The sequence below is a fragment of the Capsicum annuum genome, unplaced genomic scaffold (assembly GCF_002878395.1).
Source record: "Capsicum annuum cultivar UCD-10X-F1 unplaced genomic scaffold, UCD10Xv1.1 ctg996, whole genome shotgun sequence".
NCBI classification, from domain to species: domain Eukaryota; kingdom Viridiplantae; phylum Streptophyta; class Magnoliopsida; order Solanales; family Solanaceae; genus Capsicum; species Capsicum annuum.
The window spans coordinates 3,376,770-3,397,744 of NW_025896054.1; the positions used below are offsets into that span (position 1 = coordinate 3,376,770).

At 34.2% G+C, this 20,975-nt stretch overlaps 1 pseudogene; it reads right to left on the bottom strand.

Moving 5' to 3' along the window:
- Window positions 1-2,362: 2,362 nt before the first annotated feature.
- LOC124895778 lies at window positions 2,363-11,545 on the bottom strand (annotated as a pseudogene).
- Between the last annotated feature and the right edge of the window lie 9,430 nt (window positions 11,546-20,975).

Here is a 20,975-nt window from a genome sequence, read left to right on the forward strand (position 1 = left end):
CAAACCATTAATCACCTATTAATATAAAAATTGTCCACATCCAAACACCTCATTGATGCCACTTCCTTATAGCTTACCTTCTCAATCACCTAATTACAACCCTTCCCAGAGCACACTTACTTTGACTCCACCCATTCCTTCACCTGTGGTGACCACTTTAACTCATCCTATGGCCACACACTCTAAATGAAATAATCTCAAACCCAAGCACTTTAGTGTAAGTGTCCAACTCTCCTTGCCATTTGTTCCTTGTACATATAAACAAGCATGTTCTCACCCTCACTGGAGAAAAGCCATGAAAGCTGAATTTGATGCCCTTGTTAGGAATCGAGATTTGGTTCTAGTTTCTCCTTTAATGAATGTGGTTGAGTGCAAGTGGTTGTTTTGTATAAAACATAAATTTGATGGTTCCATGGATAGGTACAAAGCTCGGCTTGTTGCAAAGGGATTTACCCAGCATCCAAGATTAGACTACCATTCAACCTTTAGCCCGGTAGTCAAACCAGTAACTATTCGTTTGGTGCTTACCATTGCGACGCTATATAACTGGCCTATCCATCGATGTCAATAATTCCTTGTTACAAGGATGTATTGAGAAAGAATTTTATATGAGGAAGCCACCAGGCATTGAAGATCGAAGCCTCTCCACCCATGTCTACAAGATGAACAAAGTGATTTATGGCTTGAAAAAAGCTCCCCAAGCATGGTACACTGAGCTCAAAAATTATTTGTTAACTGTTGGGTTTACTAAGTCTCAATCTGATTCTTCTTTATTATTTTGCATAATCTTGGGTTCATTGTCTATGCTCTTAGCGATACAGATGATATAATCATCATTGGAAATCAAATTCATGGGGTTCGTCATATAATAGAAGGTCTTTCCAATCGCTTCTCTTTGAAAGACCTTGGACAGCTCCATTATTTTTTGGGTGTTAAGGTTATCTCTTTTGCTGATGGTCTTGTTTTGTCCCAACACAAGTATATTATGGATCTTTTAGATGATGTTGACATGATAGGCTGTAAAGGAGCACTTACAGCTATGACTTCAACTACCATTTTGACAGCTTCAGTGAATGATCCTCCAACTGATGGTACTTATCGATGGGTAATAAAGAAGTTTCACTACTTATCCTTTACACGTCCTAATGTTGCCTTCACAGTTATCAAGGTTTCTCAATTTATGCAAATCCCACGTCAATTTCACTGGAAAGAAGTCAAGCGGTTACTTCGTGATCTTCGCCATACCTGCCAATATGGTATAAGGATTACAAAAGCTCCAGATTCTCGTTTGGTTGTTTATTCTAATTTGGATTGGGCTGGTGATCTAGAACATCGCACCTCTACATCTGGTTATGTTATTTTCATAGGTTGCACACCAATTTCCTGGTCCTCAAAGAAACAATACTCAATATCTTGATTCTCTACAGAAGCTGAGTATAGAGGTGTGGTTGTTGCTGTTGTAGAAACCAACTGGCTCACAAATGTTCTTCGTGAACTTCATCTTTCACTTAAAAGGGTTCCGCAGGTTTTTTGTGATAATATAAACACCACTAACATTTGTTACAATCCAATTTTTCATAGTAGGACGAAGCATGTTGCCATTAATTTCCACTTTATTCGTGAACAGGTCCAGAATAAAGATATTGAAGTACATCACCTTCACTCAGTTGATCAAGTGGCTGACATAATCACAAAACCACTTCCAAAAGCCTCTTTTGTACAACAATTATCCAAGTTGGGTGTTGTTGACACTACCAACTTGCGGGGATGTAATAAAGGATAAAATCAACTTCTATTTTTAAATTTCAATTTAGTAGTTCCTTCCCTTTAGGTCTCTTTTGTATTTGGGTTATATGTAGATAAGTATTAACCTTTTCTTAGTTTATCACATTGCGGTATAGAATCTATTTATACTCAATCTACAATCAATGAAAAACATCATTCCTTTTATTCCAGTAATAGTATTATACTTTATAATTTTACCTAATCATACAAGCAAAATCATGGAAAAGATCATACAAAGTTAATTATATGAAAAAAGACCATTAAGAGAAAATGTTGACCAATTCCAAGTTGGACATTGAAACTTGCTAGTTTCATGATTTGTTCTGGATGACGATTACAACTGCGACAGTATATAATGCATCAGATCTCATCCATTCCAATAAAGAAAACAAGTATTTCAGACCATTACTAAAATTGATCACTTCCAAAGTCCATTCAAGAAAATACTAAGTATTGGACATGAACTGAAATGAATCAAGTCTTGGTACATCAGTTACTAACCCCAACGTTATGAATTAACTAAATGGATAGAAACAAGGTATAAATGTCTTGAGGATCAATCCATCATATGAGGTCTCTACATATTAATATTCTGGTCAACCTGTCTCTCACTGCAAAGAAGATTATAAATGTTAAAAGAAAGAGGATTATAAATGTTAAAAGCAATATTGGAAAACATATTGTGAGAGGGAATTTAATGTAGGAAACAAGTTAATGAATTTTTATATAATCACATATTCTAAAATAGCATACCTTTGTAGTGTACCTCAAGATTGTCTTCTCCCATCGTTTCTGCAACACCTTAATCTTGAGCACCAACTCTATAAGTTGAGGGCTTCCCCACACTGAAATAAACTTAAATGAAGCAATATCCCCAAAACTTTCTTGGATATATTTTAGCTTAGTGCAATAGTATTTAAGTAATTCCTCGAGAGCATGGGAAAGGATTGATCTGCAACGTGCCATTCAGAAAAAGACATATTATCGAATTTTAGAGATTTGAGATTCTCAAAGGTGACTTCTGCCATGTTCCATTCTTCACCACCATGGATGCTTGCCCTTACTAGTCCAAGCCTTTGAAGGTTGGGTAGTGATCTCCCAATTCTTGACAGTGCATCTACTGTCAGATCGAACCCACTGCACACAAAATATGCTGAAACTTTTTAAAGTTTATTAAGAACATCAAATCTTGGAAAGTAAATATGCTCTACTGAACAATCCATTGATTTACTAATGCAGAATCCAAGGGTTCGAAGATTGGGAAACCTTGTGAAAATATCCTCTGAGCCTCCCGAACAGGAAAAGTTGAGAAGATCTATTGTTGTCAGATTCTCTAACTTTGTTGGTTCGTCAATATCTGAATCAAAGAAAGAACAATTATAGATGGACGCACATTGTAGCTTTACAAGACACCAGATACTAGGCGATAATACCATGTCTGTTCCACCATTCCTCACTACCAGAGTTTCTAGATTCCGTAGGTTTGAAAATGATAGAGGGAGAGCTTTTGCCTCTGTCCGGATGATTAAGCACCTCAAATAAGCAAGCATGCCTATTTCATTCATCAAAAAATCTGTGAAATTTACATCCGTCAGGTCCATCATTTTAAGAAGCCTCAGGTGTCTTAAGTGAAAGTTGTATTGAAGGACATTGTTATACAGATACTCACGATTCACGTGTATCTTCAAAGAGAAAAGGTGTTTAATAGAAGGATTTTTCTCATCTGTATTGAACAGGAATGGAATTTCATTCGAATGAAGATGTCATCATAATGAATGGTCATCCCACGTAGCATTGGATCTGAAGAAGAAGAAGAAGAGGAGGAGGAGGAGGAGGAGGAAGACAAAGCACTTGAACTTGTGATGTCAAAAACCTTTTCCTCTCTAGCTTTAATCGAACAGAAGTCATGCACCAGATCATGAATTTGGCATCTCTTTTTGCTACCACCTCTCACTATTACCAAGCTACTAGAAACTAACTCATCCACATAAACCTTCATTACTTCTTCCGCACTTTTCAAATCAGTTAGTTCCACAAGTCCTTGAGCACTCCGTAAGTCTTTCAACTCGGATATTACCATATATTTGTCCTTCGGATAACTTGCAAGGTGAGGAAATCAAGGCTTTAGGTAATCTGACAAATGGTCATAACTTAATTGTATAACCTTTACCACTTTCTTTGTATCCTTAAAAATAAAGGAACTCAAATTATTGAGAGCTTCAAGCCACAAAAATTCTTTCTTTTCCTTCCTTGAAATGACTCCACCAGTTAGAAACTCACTTACATCAAGGAACAATACACATATAAAATCAAGAAAAAAATCTGGAAATAAAATAGATGATACATAAATTTAACGTGGAAACCCAAGTTGGGAAAAAACCATGGGCAACGACAAGTTATTCACTATATGGAAGGTATAGTACAATCAAATCCTCAAGAATTCAAAATATGAAGGAATGAGGATAAAGAAGATTTTGATCTTCAGTACAAGAAAGACACTACCTCAAGCAGTTACATAGAAAACTATATATATCACCAAAACATACAGAAAATACCCCTGAGAAATAGGCTGTACTTTCAGAAAAAACAACTGGCGACCAATAACTGCATCATGATCTGCTCAACTTCCTAAAACTGGGCAAGTGCCAAGAACCAAGCTGGAACATGGAGGCATATTGAGGCATAATCAGCAGAGAGTCAAAAAATTGGAGGCAACTCTAACAATCTCCACCTTGACTCACATTTAGTAGATTCTCGTCATTACCATAAAAGCCCTGAAGGGCAATCAAGTTTTGTAAACACTAGCTAAATTCAAAAAATGTTTGAACTTAGCAATGGGAAGTAGCTTAGTAAGAATATTTGCCGGATTCTCCGAAGTGTACACTTTCTTAACTATAATCTCTCCGGCAGTCATTGTATCTCTGATATAATGATATTTCACAATAATATGCTTAGTCTTGGAATGATAAGCATCATTTTTTGTTAGATATATTACACTCTGACTATCTAAGAACACAACAGTAGTATCTTGTGAAACACCAAGCTCAAGAATAAGACCACGTAACCATGTAGCCTCTTTCACACCTTTAGTAGTTGTAACGTACTCCACTTCTGTAGTGGATAAAGCTGTAATAGATTGCAAAGATGCTTTCCAACTAATAGAACCAGAACATAAAGTGAATTTGTACCCAGACAGAGATCTGCGCCTATCAATATCACCACCATAATCAGAATCAACAAACCTAACAACATCATTAGATGTCACCTTGTTCCTATCAAAGACCAAGCCAAGATTAATCGTACCTTTCAAGTATCGAAAAATTCACTTCACCATATCCCAATGATACTTTCCAGGATTGTGCATATACTGACTTACCATACTCACTGTGTATGCAAGATCGGGTCTAGTACATACCATGGCATACATGAGACCGCCAACTACACTGGAGTAGGGAATATTGGACATTATTTCAATCTTTTCCTCTGTTTTAGGATAGAATTCAGAAGATATCTTAAAGTGAGATGCTAGAGGAGTTGAGACAGACTTGCTCTTACTCATATTGACCTTGTCAAGGATTTTATGAACGTATTTTTTCAGAGACAAGTATAGCTTTCCAGCTTGTCATTCTCTATAAATCTCCATTCCCAAAATCTTCTTTGCTGCACCAAGGTCCTTCATTTCAAACTCATTACTTAGTTGAGACTTAAGCTTATTGGTCAAAGACATGTCTTTTGAAGCAATCAACATGTCATCCACATATGATAACAAGTAAATAAAGGAACCATTTGAAGACTTTTGAAAATACACACAATTATCATATTGACTTCGTGTGTAGCCTTGACTAACCATAAAAGCATGAAATCGCTTGTACCACTGCCTAGGTGCTTGTTTAAGTCCATACAAGGACCTTTTCAAATGGAAAACACATTGTTCATTGCTAGGAATAACAAAGCCCTGAGGTTGCTTCATATAAATTTCTCGCTCCAATTCTCCGTGTAGAAAAGTCGTTTTAACATCTAATTGCTCCAATTCCAAGTCTAATAATGCGATGAAGGCAAGAAGCACTCTAATGGAAGAATGACGAACAATGGGAGAGAAAATTTCATTAAAATCAATGCCTTCCTTTTGATCAAAGCCTCGAACAACTAAATGAGTTTTCCATCTAGCATCTTCAACACCAGGAATTCCTTTTTTCCATTTGAAAATCCATTTGCAGCTTAATTCACGACGGCCTTTAGGAAGTTCATATAACTCCCATGTCCCGTTCTTATGCAAACTTTTAATTTATTTTTGCATTACTATCAGCACTGGGATGAATTACAACTGTTGATTGCCTCCGAATATGAAGTAGGTTTAACTCCTTCAGAAATCTCTTGTGCAACTGTAAGTGCATAGGCAATTAGACCATCATTATCACTGTATCAGTTGGGCTTTCTAATAACTCTCCTTGGTCTATTATGAGCAATAGAAGAATCATCCATCAATTGTGGCTCAACGGGATGGGTGGTACTAGAATCTTGTTCATCAACATGAATATCATTGCTACATTGTGGGTCTGTAGAAAAGTTAGGGTCAACCTTCTGAGATGTAGTTCTCACGTCTAACTCCACCTTCTCACTAGTATCTTGTGGATCACCTATACTAGGAGATAATACAGAAGACTCTTTTCCAAACCACAATAGATTATTTTCATTAAAAGTGATGTCTCTACTCAAAATTATTTTTCAAAAATTAGGACACCATAAACGATACCCTTTAGACTCAGAAGCATAGCCAAGAAATAAGCATTTCACAACCCAAGGAGCTAACTTTCCATCATTAACTTGGGCAAAAGTAGGGCATCCAAATACTTTTAAATTAGAGAAATCCACCGGATTACCTGACCAAACTTCTTCTGGAATTTTGAAGTTAATGGATGAGTGAGGAGATCGATTGACAAGATAACAAGCTGTAGAATTGCCTCGGCCCAAAAATCACGATGATGCCATAGTCCCGCATTAGAAAGCATACAACGAGATCTTTCAAGAAGAGTTCTATTAATACGTTCCACAACTCTATTTGTTGGGGCTTCCCAATAAGAGTTTTGTGTCTAGCAATACCATGACTCGTGCAAAACTTATTAAAATCTGACTCACAAAACTCCAAGCCATTATCAGTCCAAAGTTTTTTAATCTTCTTTGAAGTTTGATTCTCAACAAGAGCCTTAAAGTTCTTGAACTTAAGAAAATTTTTATTTTTATGTCTCAAGAAATAAACCCAGACTTTGCGAGAGAAATCATCTATAAGGGTCATCATGTAGCATTTTCCTCCGAGAGATGTAACCTTTGAAGGCCCCCATAAATCAGAATGAATATAATCAAGAAGACCATATGTGTGATGTATAACTGCTGAAAAACTCACTCTCTTTTGTTTTCCAAATATGCAATGTTCACAGAAAACCAATTTCCCAGTAACTTAATTATCGAGAAGACCTCTTTTGATAAGAAGAGACATACCTTTCTCACTCATATGACCCAAGCGCATATGCCATAAACGAGTGAGATCATCATCAAATAATGATGTGGAAATTGCTGCAGATCCTGTCACAATTGAACCTTGCAAGTAATAGAGAGTCCCACGTCTTATTCCTTTCATCAAGACGAGATCAGTTTTTGAAACCTTGAGAATTCCACCTTCTGCTGAATATTTACATCCAAGAGATTCAAGAGTACCCAAAGAAATCAGGTTGTATTTCAAGCCAGGAATATGACGAACATTGGTCAAGGTTCTGATAACGCCATCATGGGTCCTTATTTGTACATTACCAATCCCAAGGGCATCATTCCCCATTAGGACAACACCTAATTCAGCTTTTTCATATGTTGAAAAGCAATCCTTACGAGGACACATATGATACGTACATCCAGTATCAAAAACCCATTCAGAAGAGTTCTTCTTATCAGTAGAGACAGCTAACAAAACATCACCTTCGGAATCATATTCAGCAACTCCGGCTTCAGTAGTTTTCTACAATATTTTGTTATTTTCTTCTCTCTTCTTTTTATTCTTCAGTTTTTTGCATTCAGAAATAACATGCCCAGGTTTCTTGCAGTAATGAAATGTCTTGCCGGAATAACACCCTTTGTTCTATGATCTACCTCTAATAAACAAGCCCTCTGTTTTATCTTCTAAATGAACTTCAAGATCAAATTTTTCTTTGGACAACAAATTTGATTGAACATCTTCATAAGATAAAGTTTCATGATTTCCATATAACATAATCTCCTTGAAGTGTTTATAGGTAGATGGCAGAGAGACAATTAATAAGACAGCCTTGTCTTCATCCTCAATTTTAACTTCTAAATTTTTCAGATCTATTATAATTGAATAATATGCATCAAGATGAGATTGGATCAAAGAACCTTCAGACATACGAAGCGTGTATAAACGCTCTTTGAGACGGAGCTTATTGGAAAGGCTTTTGGTCATATAAAGAGACTCAAGTTTCAACCAGAGACTTGCAGCAGTAGTCTCATGAATAACCTCCCACAAAACCTCTTTGGAAAGACTAAGTTGAATTGCAGAGAGTGCCTTTTCATCCAACTCCTCCCATTGTTCGTCGTTCATAGAATCAGGCTTCTTAGACTTGCCATCTAAAGCCTTCTTCAAATCGTTGTGTGTGAGAACAGCCTTCATCTAGACCTTCAAGATACTAAAGCTAATTTTTCCATCAAATTTCTCGATATCAAACTTGGTTACAGTAGATATCATTGAACCTGGCTCTGATAGCATGTCAAGAAATGCACCTTGGGCCTAACTCAACCTCAAAAGCTAGCTCATAAGGGGAGGATTTCCCAAGTTTATATAAGCAAACCACTAGTCCATTCCCCAACTAATGTGGGACTTTTACCCACTCTAATACCCCCACTCACGCCCAGGCCTAATTGGCACTGGCGCATGGACCGGGAGCCCGAAACGGGAATGAACCTGGCTCTGATACTACTTGTTAGAAACTCACTTACATCAAGGAACAATACACATATAAAATCAAGAAAAAAATCTGGAAATAAAATAGATGACACATAAATTTAACGTGGAAACCTAAGTTGGGAAAAAACCACGGGCAACGATAAGCTATTCACTATATAGAAGGTAGAGTACAATCAAATCCTCAAGAATTCAAAATATGAAGGTATGAGGATAAAGAAGATTTTGATCTTCAGTACAACAAAGACACTGCCTCAAGCAGTTACAAAGAAAACTATATATATCACCAAAAATATATAGAAAATGCCCCTGAGAAATAGGCTGCACTTTTAGAAAAAATAACTGATGACCAGTAACTGCATCATGATCTACTCAATTTCCTAAAACTGGGCAAGTGCCAAGACTCAAGCTGGAACATGGAGGCATGTTGAGGCATAATCAGCAGAGAGTCAAAAAATTCGAGGCAACTCTAATACCACCGATCAAATCAAGTACCAAAGAAAGCCTATCACACTTTTGGGATATTTTTTCACCAACATCTTTTAGTTCATCAGGGCAACATTCTTCTACGAATACCTTTTTCTCTAATAACTCCCAACTTTCTTCTAGTCTTACCAATCGAAGATCAAGAGGATCACTGTGGGATATTCCATGCAAAGCCACTTTCTTTTTCTGACTTGTTAAAATAACTCTGCTTCCTTTCTGAAATTCAGTTGGAAAAGGCCTTGTTAGCTCATCCCATGTTGCAGCATCTAGGGGTGGGCATGGTATGGTATATACCGAATACCAGATCGAAATTAAAAAAATTTATACCGCGGTATTGATGTTATGGTATTTGGTAGGAATTTTAAATTATTTTGGTATTTGGTACGGTATTTGATATTTATGCAATAAATACCAAAATACCGTATACCGCACCGAAGTTTTTAATAACATATAAAACCCATATATATATATATATTATATTTAAGATTATTAAATATATTTATATATCATTGATTAGTCAATTGAACACAGAAGTAACTTTTATTCAGAAATAAATTTTTTGGGAAGCTTATTATTTAGGAGCACTATGCTTAAGTTTAGGTAATGTTTTTCAGAGTTTGTATCTCGGGCTATTCAATCGTGATTGAAATGTTAATTTTGTGTAATTGAGAAATAAAGATAGTTGTTACCCTAACATGATTGAGACATTTTTTAAATTTAAAGTTGTAGTTTTTCCATATGAATATATGTAATTAGAAATCAAATAAAGTATGGTTACCGAATTACCAAATCGTAAAATACCAACAACAACAACAACAACAACAAACCCAGTGTATTCCCACTTAGTGGGGTCTGGGGGGGTAAGATGTACGCAGTCCATACCTCTACCTCTGATGAAGTAGAAAGGCTGTTTCCGAAAGACCCCCGGCTCAAGTCACGAGATATCACACAAACACATAGTACAGCACAGCAGCAGATGACATAACATAGTCCAAATCGTAAAATACCAAATTTAAAAATACCGAACCATACTGAACTAATTTGGTATGGTAATGGTATTGTTCTTTTAGATACCAAAAACTGAAGTTACCATACCGAAGTTTAAAATACCGTACCATGCCCACCCCTTGTAGCATCCCACAAGTCATCCAAGAAAATAAGGTACCTCTTTCCAAACTGTCGTTTCTACAGCTTATTAGCAACGTCATCATCTATTTCATACTCACTGTCACTTTCTTCCAAACCATGTATTTGATTGAGAATTTTTTGCAACAACTTTTTCTCATTACTTTCCTGGTTGACTGCGCACCAAGCACGAACATCGAAATGATCAACAACAGATTTATCATTATATACTTTGTAAGCCAAAGTAGTTTTTCCAAGTCGTGGCATGCCGACTATGGAAATTACATCTATCTCCATTGGTCCGCTGGTGAGCTTCCTAATTATCCACTCAGTCTCCTCCTCAAAACCTATAATTATTTTACCAACTATTGATGACTTGTTTTCAACTTTCTTGTTGGGAGAGTTCACAAAAATTGTACTTGTGTTCTTGGAGATCTTTTCTTGTACCTCTTTTTATACAAGCTTGATTTTTCCTATGGTATCAGGAAATACGAAGATAAGCTGCAAGAGACCATTATCCTGACAATAATTGAGTTGATAGCATGTTCCACTGCATATGCCACATTTACGAGCCCAAAGATCTCTATTCCATTCTTGCTCAACTTTCCCAAAGAACGAATTTATGAGCTCTAGGTCTTCTTTCAGCTGACCGATTTCTTCTTTTATCAAAGCAACTGAATAAACATTAGAATTGAGCAAGTCATTTAAGTTTCTGAGTAGAAGAGTCATGAAGAGTGGTCCATCACTTAAGGGGAAGTGGAGCTGAGGTGACTCTGCAGGGGCTTTCAAGAAAACACTCTTCAGATCTTCATTCAGAAATTCAATATTTTCCAGCAAGTTTAGACTTGCACCACTTGTTCCGTTCATATTCTCTTCACTTTGTGCGTTCTTTTCTAAATTTCGAACAAGAATGAATACATCCTTGGTAAGTGCTCCAACATGTGCTAAGAGAACAAACTATTTTTCATGAAGGAGCACATCAGAAAGAATAATCAATAGGAACTCTATCAAGACATGAAAGTTGTACGCTGAAGGGCTCGGAGTAATATCATTAGTGATGTGCTGTTGTATACGAATCAGTGATTCTCTAAGAATGTCTAGAGATTCTTCTAAGAGTTGCTTGATGAAGCGTACAACTTCTGCCGACATTGAAGCTTTCAAGAACGTAGAACATATGTGCATAACATGCAGTTCAACAGGAATAACCTCCATAAGTAGAGTAGCTATCTTCAAATTAAATCAAGAGGCATCTGATTTGTCTGATACATCAAGTCGGTAATCCAAAAGAGTAGAAAAAATTTTACTACTTTCTGAGTCATAAGTTGAATCTGAGGTAAGACATATTCGATTATCTCATAATCAAAGCAACCATTTACTTTCAACCCATGGAAATCTCTTAAATTGCCAAATACTTTCTGAAGAAGCTCATATTGACTATTGAGTCATTGATGGTAAAATCAACTCAGAAAAACATTGGGGTAGATAGTGGAGATACATGAGGATGGCATCCAAAAGTTCAATCAAATGACCCTCGATCATGGTCACATGACTTGATTCAGCATAGCTATGTGAGCTAATACAACTTTTGATATTTTCCAGGAGGCGAGGAACGTCATGATCCTTTAATTTAACCAGTGTGTCTTCTCCACTCTGATGAAAAAGTGACTGGACCAGATCATGAATCTCTTTTGATATGCAAGACATGATTTGGCCATTACAACTTTCCGAAAACAAATAGTAATATTGATGAAAAAATGCAGACTAAATTGTCAGCTCTTCAATTTGATCCATATTAAGAACTGAACTTTGCACACGTCCATCATTTAACCTCTCTATAAAATCTAGAAGATTGGCAATGTCCTCACTAAGCACAACAGATGAAACCTGCCCAAAAAACGAACTGTTGTTTCAAATTGCCCATGATAATTTTTCTAACTTACAACAGGTAGCTATTGACAAACACATAAAGCAAGCATGTCAATAAAGAATTTCTACTGATTTGTCCACAAACTAGTTAGCTACTTAGTGCACTGACGAAGTATATTAACTAGACAGATGTTTTAATACAAAATCGATAAAAACGAATGCATACCGGAGATAGTTATTTTATTTTCAACACTATTAAAATGGGTTAGAGTCCTACTTTAATAGTGTTCGGAGAATGGCCTTGTGGTCTTCTTATATGGACTTGGGCAATCCTCCCATCTTGAGCTAAATTTTGAAGTTGAGTTAGTCCCAAATGCCACATCATTATAAGCACAATTTTGCACGTCAAACCCAACCATAAAAATCATTTTTTTTATATAGAATCTATATGAAATTTTTTCTCAAGTTGATTAACATGTTTAAGTTGATAGCATTTGTGGCCTAGAGTCAAAATTTTTATGAGGCCTTACACTCCTTTTAGAAAAAAATTGCATCTTTATTCTTAATTTAAGTCTGCTTTATTTAGCTTTTTAGCTAAAAGTTGTTAATCGTCTTACTCCTTCCATAACATTTATGTGACACCATTTGAATTGACACGTTATTTGAGGAAAAAGAACGATTTTTAAAATTTGTGGCCTAAAATAATCTTTAGATATTTATGTGGTTGTATATCACTTAATTAAGGGTAAAAGGAAAACTTTAAAGCTATTGTTTCCACGGAAAAGGGCTCCTGAATTATTTGAAATGGAGCAAACGTAGTCTATTTATTTTTTGGCTCAAAAATACTGTCCCCATTTGTTTTTTGGCCCCTTCATCTTTGTACTTGTGACAAATTCAAAAAATTGTAGCCCTATATCAATTTGATTCTTCTCCTTATCTCCTTCCTGAACCTTGTTCAAGAGTTCTTGAAAATACGTTAATTCTTCTTGCGTTTGTCGAACCATCTTGATGTAGTTGAACATTGTTTCTTTTGCTTTGTCACTATCATTGATAGTTGCTTGGGACAATTCCCCCGACACTTTATCATTCTAAATATGATGTCTACCATGACTTTTGCTTTTACCTTTGTGTTTTTCACTTCTTTGTTACCTAGGAGAGATGTCAGCATCCCTAGCATCATTTGCAAATCAGATATCCAACCTTTCATCCTCATGGCTTTCATCAAAAAAATCTGCATCTTATAGAAGATCTTCATTCCTAATTTCACTATTTGGAGCACTTGTCTGATGAACCATAAGTTGTTCTGCTGCTAGTGGTGGAACTATCATGGTACAACTAGACACAAACACGAGCTATTGGGCTCAACTTGTCGCGTATCGTAAGATATGTAAGCTGCAGCTCCTTCTCCATCATGTCTGCCCAACTCTTCGCGCTCATCCCCCACTTTGGTCACTCTTAGCTTTAATGTTACTGGTTGAGTGCACTGGAGTAGATACCACCATTGTATCCATATTTTGGTCACTCCGTATGGATATTAGTTGTTGTCTAGAGCCATATTGTAGCTCTTCAAATGGCTCCACGGATTGTGCTGGCACTTAATATTACTTTGAATTGTTCAAAGTATCCATTAAGGGCTTCAAAATGGGGATGGATAAAACCAAACAAGCAACATGTTAGCCAGTTCCTAATGTTCATCATGAAATATAGGACTACTCGTACTAGGATGTTGTTCCTCTCTAATCGAAAAAGCATCAAGAGTTGGGACAAATAATGTCCTTTGAGGAATTTGATCGAACACCTTTCTTTGTCACAATGCTCGGCTCATTGTCACGAATCAAGGTGTTAACTACGGTGCCCATGTCTTGCTTTCATGTCACAATTGGTCCAATTCTCATCATTAGTCGTATCTTTACCTTTGCTTAACTCCTTGGCTCACATGGAAACCTCAAAATCATGTATGACTACTCCCAAATCAACTTCCGTTGTGGCATCCATCTCTTTAAATTGTTGGCCATCTTTTCCATGTTCATCATCCACAACCTCGTTTTTCCTATTAGTATTATATGGAAATTATCAAGTTGCTGTTAATTCATGATCAGTTGTACTCTATCAGGTTGTCCCGCTTTGTGATGAATTTTTGAGTTGACACCCTAATTCAGTTGCTCACTTCTTGTACCAAGAGGTTGAGGAATTGAATCTTTAGTCACTGCTTTATGTTACACCTTATCATTGTCTTTTATAAGCTACTACCTAGCATTCAAATAATCTCTTGCATCACCTTGAATTTTTTCAACCGAGACTCCATCAACTGCTTTTGGATCGTCTTGAATCCTATTCACTTTCTTTCCTGTCAAAATTTACACTAACAACGTACATACATCATCTCATAGCTGAAATAGAACAGATGAAGGAAGAGAAGGAAGCATAAAGAAAGCACAGGAGTTCATTGATATGAACCGAGAAAAAAATAGTTACAACTACTATCTTTTAAATAACTTAGGAGCTATTTATAGAATTGTACAAAGTCTCTAATATCATCTAGAAGCTTCCTAACTATCACTCTCTTAGCTACCAAGTTGTTACAAACCAACTAACTAACCAGATGTACAAGTAAGCAATGCAACAGTAACTAAGGCAATGAAACAGTAAACACTATTAACTACTATTAACTACTTTCACTTGTTCTAATAATCTCAACGCTCCCCTCAAGCTGAAGGATGCAAGATGTTAACCACACCAAGCTTGCTAAGGAGATGAGAATGCTGCTCATGACTCAAGCTTTTGGTCAATATTTCTTTCACCTGATGTTGTGTGGGAACATACATAGTCTTGACTAACTCAATCTTGATCTTATCTCTAATGAAGTGACAATCAATCTCTATATGTTTTGTTCTTTCATGAAATATAGGAATGGCTGCCCGTTGAATAACTGATTTTCTATCACTCAATACTGTGATAGGTTTGTGAATAGAAACACCTTAATTTGAGATTAAACCCTCCAACTAGGTTAAATCAGCCAATGTTGAAGCCATGTTTGTATATCCAACTTCAACTGAGGTCCTATAAAGTATATGTTACTCTTAGATTTTCATGACACCAATGATCCACCAAATTGTATCACATAACCAGTGACAGACCTTCTAGTATTAGGACAGGCTACCCAATCAAAGTCACGCCAGCAAGTTATATTTGTAGTGCCTTGAGTCTTCATCCAAATGCCTTGTCCTACTGACCCTTTCAAATATTTAACCACATTATGTGCAGCCTGAAAATGTGATCTTTTAGGCATCTTCATAAACTGGCTTAAAGTCTGAACTGTTGGGTTCGAAATCGAGAGGGCGTCATGCGGAAGCTATTAGTTGCAAACCATCGTGGTGATAATTTAGATGACAAAAAAAAAATACTAAAAACATATTATAGATAGGATTTGGTCAAGCGAACTACATATTGAAAACTAATATCAAAAAACATATAAAAAAAAAATACTATTTGGAGAAAATCTCCTCCTAAACAAGACTCATAACGACTACATTGTGGATGTTATTGTGTTATGTTATGAGAAGAGAGGTCTTCTATTTATAGAGTTCCAAAACTTTTCTTCTAAGAAAGAGGTTTGCCAAATATGGAAAAGTTTTATATTTTCCTTTCAAGAAAAGTAAAAGTGAATATGGTATTATTTTTATTTTTCTTTTAAGAAAAATAAAACTTAAATTTGGTAAGAAAATTTGGACAAAAACCTCTTTTGGCTTGATTTTCTTGACATAATTTGATACACCTTCTTCGCATGCATGATTTTGTTCTTCGCATAATCTTCATCACTGTTACTTGTCATGGTTAAAAATAAGATTTAAAATATTATGGTTAAAAATGGGTTAAAAATAAATATTTTATTTTTATTTTTAAAGATGCAGCAACAGTACTGTTGAAATATGCTTAAAACTTCTTCTCCACATGTAGCTAAACAAAATCGTCATTATTACCAAACTAGTTGTAGCTTGATTTTGAAATTGCTTTGAACTAGTTTAATCTTGTCTCACCACACTACTGGATCTTTGAACCGTATGCTCTGATACCACTTGTTGGGTTCGAAATTGAGATGGCGTCCTGCAGAAGCTATTAGTTACAAATCATTGTGGTGATAATTCAGACGACAAAAAAAATATACTAAAAAACATATTATAGATAGGATTTGGTCAAGTGACCTACCTATTGAAAACTAATATCAAAAAACATAAAAAAAATACTATTTGGAGAAAATCTCCTCCTAAACAGGACTCATAACAAATACATTGTGGATGTTATTGTGTTATAGTATGAGAAGAGGGATCTTCTATTTATAGAGTTTCAAAACCTTTCTTCCAAAAAATAGGTTTGTCAAATATGGAAAAGTTTTATATTTTTTTTCAAAAAAAGGTAAAGTATTTATGGTATTACTTTGATTTTACTTCTAAGAAAAATAAAACTTAAATTTGGTAAGAAAATTAGGACAAAAACCCTAATATGTATTGCATAGCTAATATCAGGTCTAGTAATTGTGACATACATAAGTTTTTCCAACTAAGTATTTGATAAAGAGAGGCATCCTTCAAAACCACATCATTGGTTATACATGTAGCTTCATCAAACTCTACAGAGGCCAGTTTAATATTGGACTCCACAGGTGTAAGTGCAAGCTTTACACCAGTAAGACCAGTCTCTGAGATCAATTCAAGCAAGCACTTTCTCTGATTTAAAATGATCCCTTGTTTTGATCTTAATATCTCAATACTTAGAAAGTATTTAAGCTCACCCAAGTCCTTGATCTTGAATTGTTAATGCAGTGCTTTCTTAGCTTTTATAATCATAGACTCATTGTCTCTAGTAATGAGAAAGTCATTTGCATATACCAATATAATCATCATTCCTCCTGTCTTCTTCAATGTGAGCAGAGAGTAGTCATATGTACTCAGAGTAAAATCAACCTTCAACAAAGATTAAGTGAGTTTAATATTCCATTGTCTTGAGGGATTTTTAAGCTCCTTTAGTAACATGCAGACGTTATGTTGACCCTTTTGCTGAAAACCTTCAGGCATTTGCATATATATATTTCGTCATCTAGATCACCTTGAAAAAAAGTATTATACACATCCATCTGGTACAAACTTTATTCTCTTGAAACTGCTAGAGCAATGACACACCTGACAGTTACCATCATAGCAACAGGTGAAAAAGTGTCATGATAGTCTAAACCTTCTTGCTGACTATAGCTCTTTGTTACTTGTCTTGCTTTGAACCTTTCAATATCACCATTTTCTTTGTAATTGATTTTATATACCTATTTTGATTCTATGACATTCTTTTCTGTCCATAAGTCAACCGCCTCCCAGGTATTATTTTCCTCAAGAGCTTGAACCTCCAACTTCATGACTTGAAACCATTTCTCATCTGCAATAGCTTCACTAATTTTTATGGCTACACTAAAGTAGAAAATTTGTTCACATAGCATTGATATGTTAGTGAAGTATTACCATAATATAGATAATTAGCAATGGGATCTGGTGCCTTTCTTCCTTCCTTCTGTAGTGTAATATTTCAACTAGATAGGTTCCTTATTTATTCTTGGAGTTCTTCTAGGTGAAGGCTGAGCACCACCAGTTTTTGTGATGGCTGGCATGAAAATGTCTGACTGCACTTATGGTAATACTTTAGCCAAATGTTTAGGTTTTGAATTATCTTGAGTCAACTCCTCTATACCTTGATCTTCAGGCATATCTGAGCCTGTCTCACTGGTGCCATCTTCATATAGTTGCACTAAATTTGATGCATTGTCATCACTTTGCTTGGTAGCAAATGGAAATACAAGTTCTTTGAAATACAACATCTCTGGCAAAACTTACACTAACAACATACATACACCATCTCATAACTAAAATAGAATAGATAAAGGAAGAGAATGAAGTGGAAAGAAAGTAGAGGATTTCATTGATATGAACTGAGAAGAAACAATTACAATTACTAACTTCTAAATGACTTAGGGACTATTTATAGAATTGTATCAAATCTCTAGAATCATCTAGAAGCTTCCTAACTATCACTCTCTTAACTGAAAAGTTGTTACAAACTAACTAACTAACCGGTTGTACAAGTAAGCAATGTAACAGTAACTAAGGCAATGAAACAATAAAAAACTATTAACTGCTACTATTAACTAGTTTCACTTGTTCAAACTTGTTCTAATAATCTCAACATTTTCTTGTAGCAAGCGACACTTACTATCATTGTGTCCTTGATGTTTGCAATGGCTACAATATGATGGTAAGTTATCATAGATAAACTCTTGAAATTCTCTAAACTTTACTAGTCTTTTTGTCCATAAATTGAAGCCTCAACCTACTCGGCAATATGTCCATTAAATCAAGAATCACCCTCACCTTTGTTGTACTCGGTCTTGAGTTAGTTTGCGTGATTTTATCGATGACAGTGAATTTTCCAACTGTCGAAGCCATGAATAATAGTGGTCTCTTCGCAAACAGCTCTGGAAACAAGTTTGGAAGAGAAATAGAAGTGTGTGTATTTGTATGTCAATCTACCATCTGTATTTGTGTATAAACAAGTATCATTTATATGTGTATTATTCAAGTTGTATAAACATGTACCATTTGATACAAATGTAACATTTGTAGTTGCATAATTTAGCATTTGTATTTGTTTAATTTATCATTCTATTATACAATTTGTATCAATAAAATATAATTTATATAAATGAATATAAGAACAAGTGTTCATAGAAAGAAAAGTAATAATTATTTTTTGATTTTTTAAAAATACAAATAATACAGTCAGTTATAAATTCAGATACAAAAATGAAACAAATGAAATTATAGATACAAATAAATATGCGATCAACTTAGAAATACAAATACAAACTAATTATTTAAAAATACAAGTGCATCAATAAAAATAGAATACAAATACAAACAAAATAAAATCACAAAATAAAAAATACAATATGTAGTCAACTATAAAATACAAATACAAAATAATTCTTAAAAATACAAGTGTGAATTGTATTAAATATAAATGATGGTGCGAACTATAAAATACAAATATAAGTGTGAACTATAAAATACAAATACAAATACAATTATATCAACAAATATAAAAATATAAATCACTAAATCAATACAAATATATTGCGAGCAATAAAATATAAATAAAATTGCATTAACGCATACACAAATATAAATGATGATGCACATACAAATACAATAACAAATTATGATACTTTCATTATCATCCGACGTAGCCATATTTTCTTAAAGTGCACAAAATAATAAAATAGAACAAAAACAATAAGAAAAAGATACAAAAAAAAAAAAAGCTAGAGATAAAAGAGAGAGAAAAAAACAGAAAAAAATAAAAAATGAAAAAAGGGGTGGTGTAGGGTTTGGATGGGGGGAGAAAAGGACAAAAAGACTAGAAGGAAAAAAAAAAGAGAAATAGAAGTTAGAGATAGAAGAGAAAAAAAATGAAAAGAAAAAAATAAAATAGAAAAAAAAGTAAGAAAAATGAAAAAGAAAAAAAGAGAGAAAAAAAGGTCGATTCATGTAATTACTCATTGTATATTTGTATTTATATTTTTTATCGAATACAGTCAATTGCATACTGTTGATGCATTGGTTACAAATTATAATCTTAAAAGTTAGGCTATCTGCTCCCAATTTGCTGAAAGTTAAGCTATTTCTGAAAGTTTCTCCAATATTAATACATATACATATAATTATATATAGAAAAAAATAACAAATGCAAAATTAAATAAATATAAAATAAGGTAAAATAATAAATTTTTTTGTCGAAGTTGATATTTTTATTTAAAAATAAAATTTACTGAATTTGCTTAATGCAATGTTAGAAAAATAAAGGAAATGAAGAAATGTGTAATTTAAATTTTCAATGCCCTCACCGTTATCTTTTAGAGAACCGATAGCTTATCTATATCTATAATCTATAATCTATAAAATATGATATATTAAAAGTGTGAAGACCCTAAAAAAAGTGATCTGAACTTTTTACCCTTCATTAAAAAATTTTGTAGTAGATAAAATTATCTTTTCACTTATTTTTCTAATTATTGTATTATTATATTTAAATATTTAAAATGAATCCTACAATATGTGGTAAGAAAAATATGAAAAAAAAAAAAATTTCTTGTGTACTTGAAAAAGAAGTTCTAAAATATAGAAGGGGAAAACATGCATATAAAATGTATGATTGTACAGTAAAAAAAAAGTAAAAAAAAAATTCTAGATAAAAGGAAAAAAAAAAAAAACTAAATCTACTAAACTTGAAAGTTGGCCAAAGAAAAAAAACAAAAACAAAAAAAAGAAAAACCCCAAAAAAAAAAACAACTAAATCTACTAAAACTTGAAAGTTGGCCAAAAAACAAAAGAAAAAAAAAAAAGAAAAAATCCTTAAAATGCATAATTTTAAGGGAATTTTGTTTAGCTTTTGAATCACTTTAACATTAGGATTCCTTAATTAATTAATTAATTAATAATAGTTATCTTTCTTTATTTAGCTTTCGATATTTTTCTCCAAAGTTATCACATATAGAGAAAAAATGGGTTTAGATATAGATTTTTCTTATTAATGTATATAAATTTTAACGTGATTTGAGGTAAGTTTTTAAATTTTAGTATACTTTTGAAATTTATAATAAATAAATTATCTTGTATTCTTGATAAATAGTTGCTCATTGAAAGTTTTT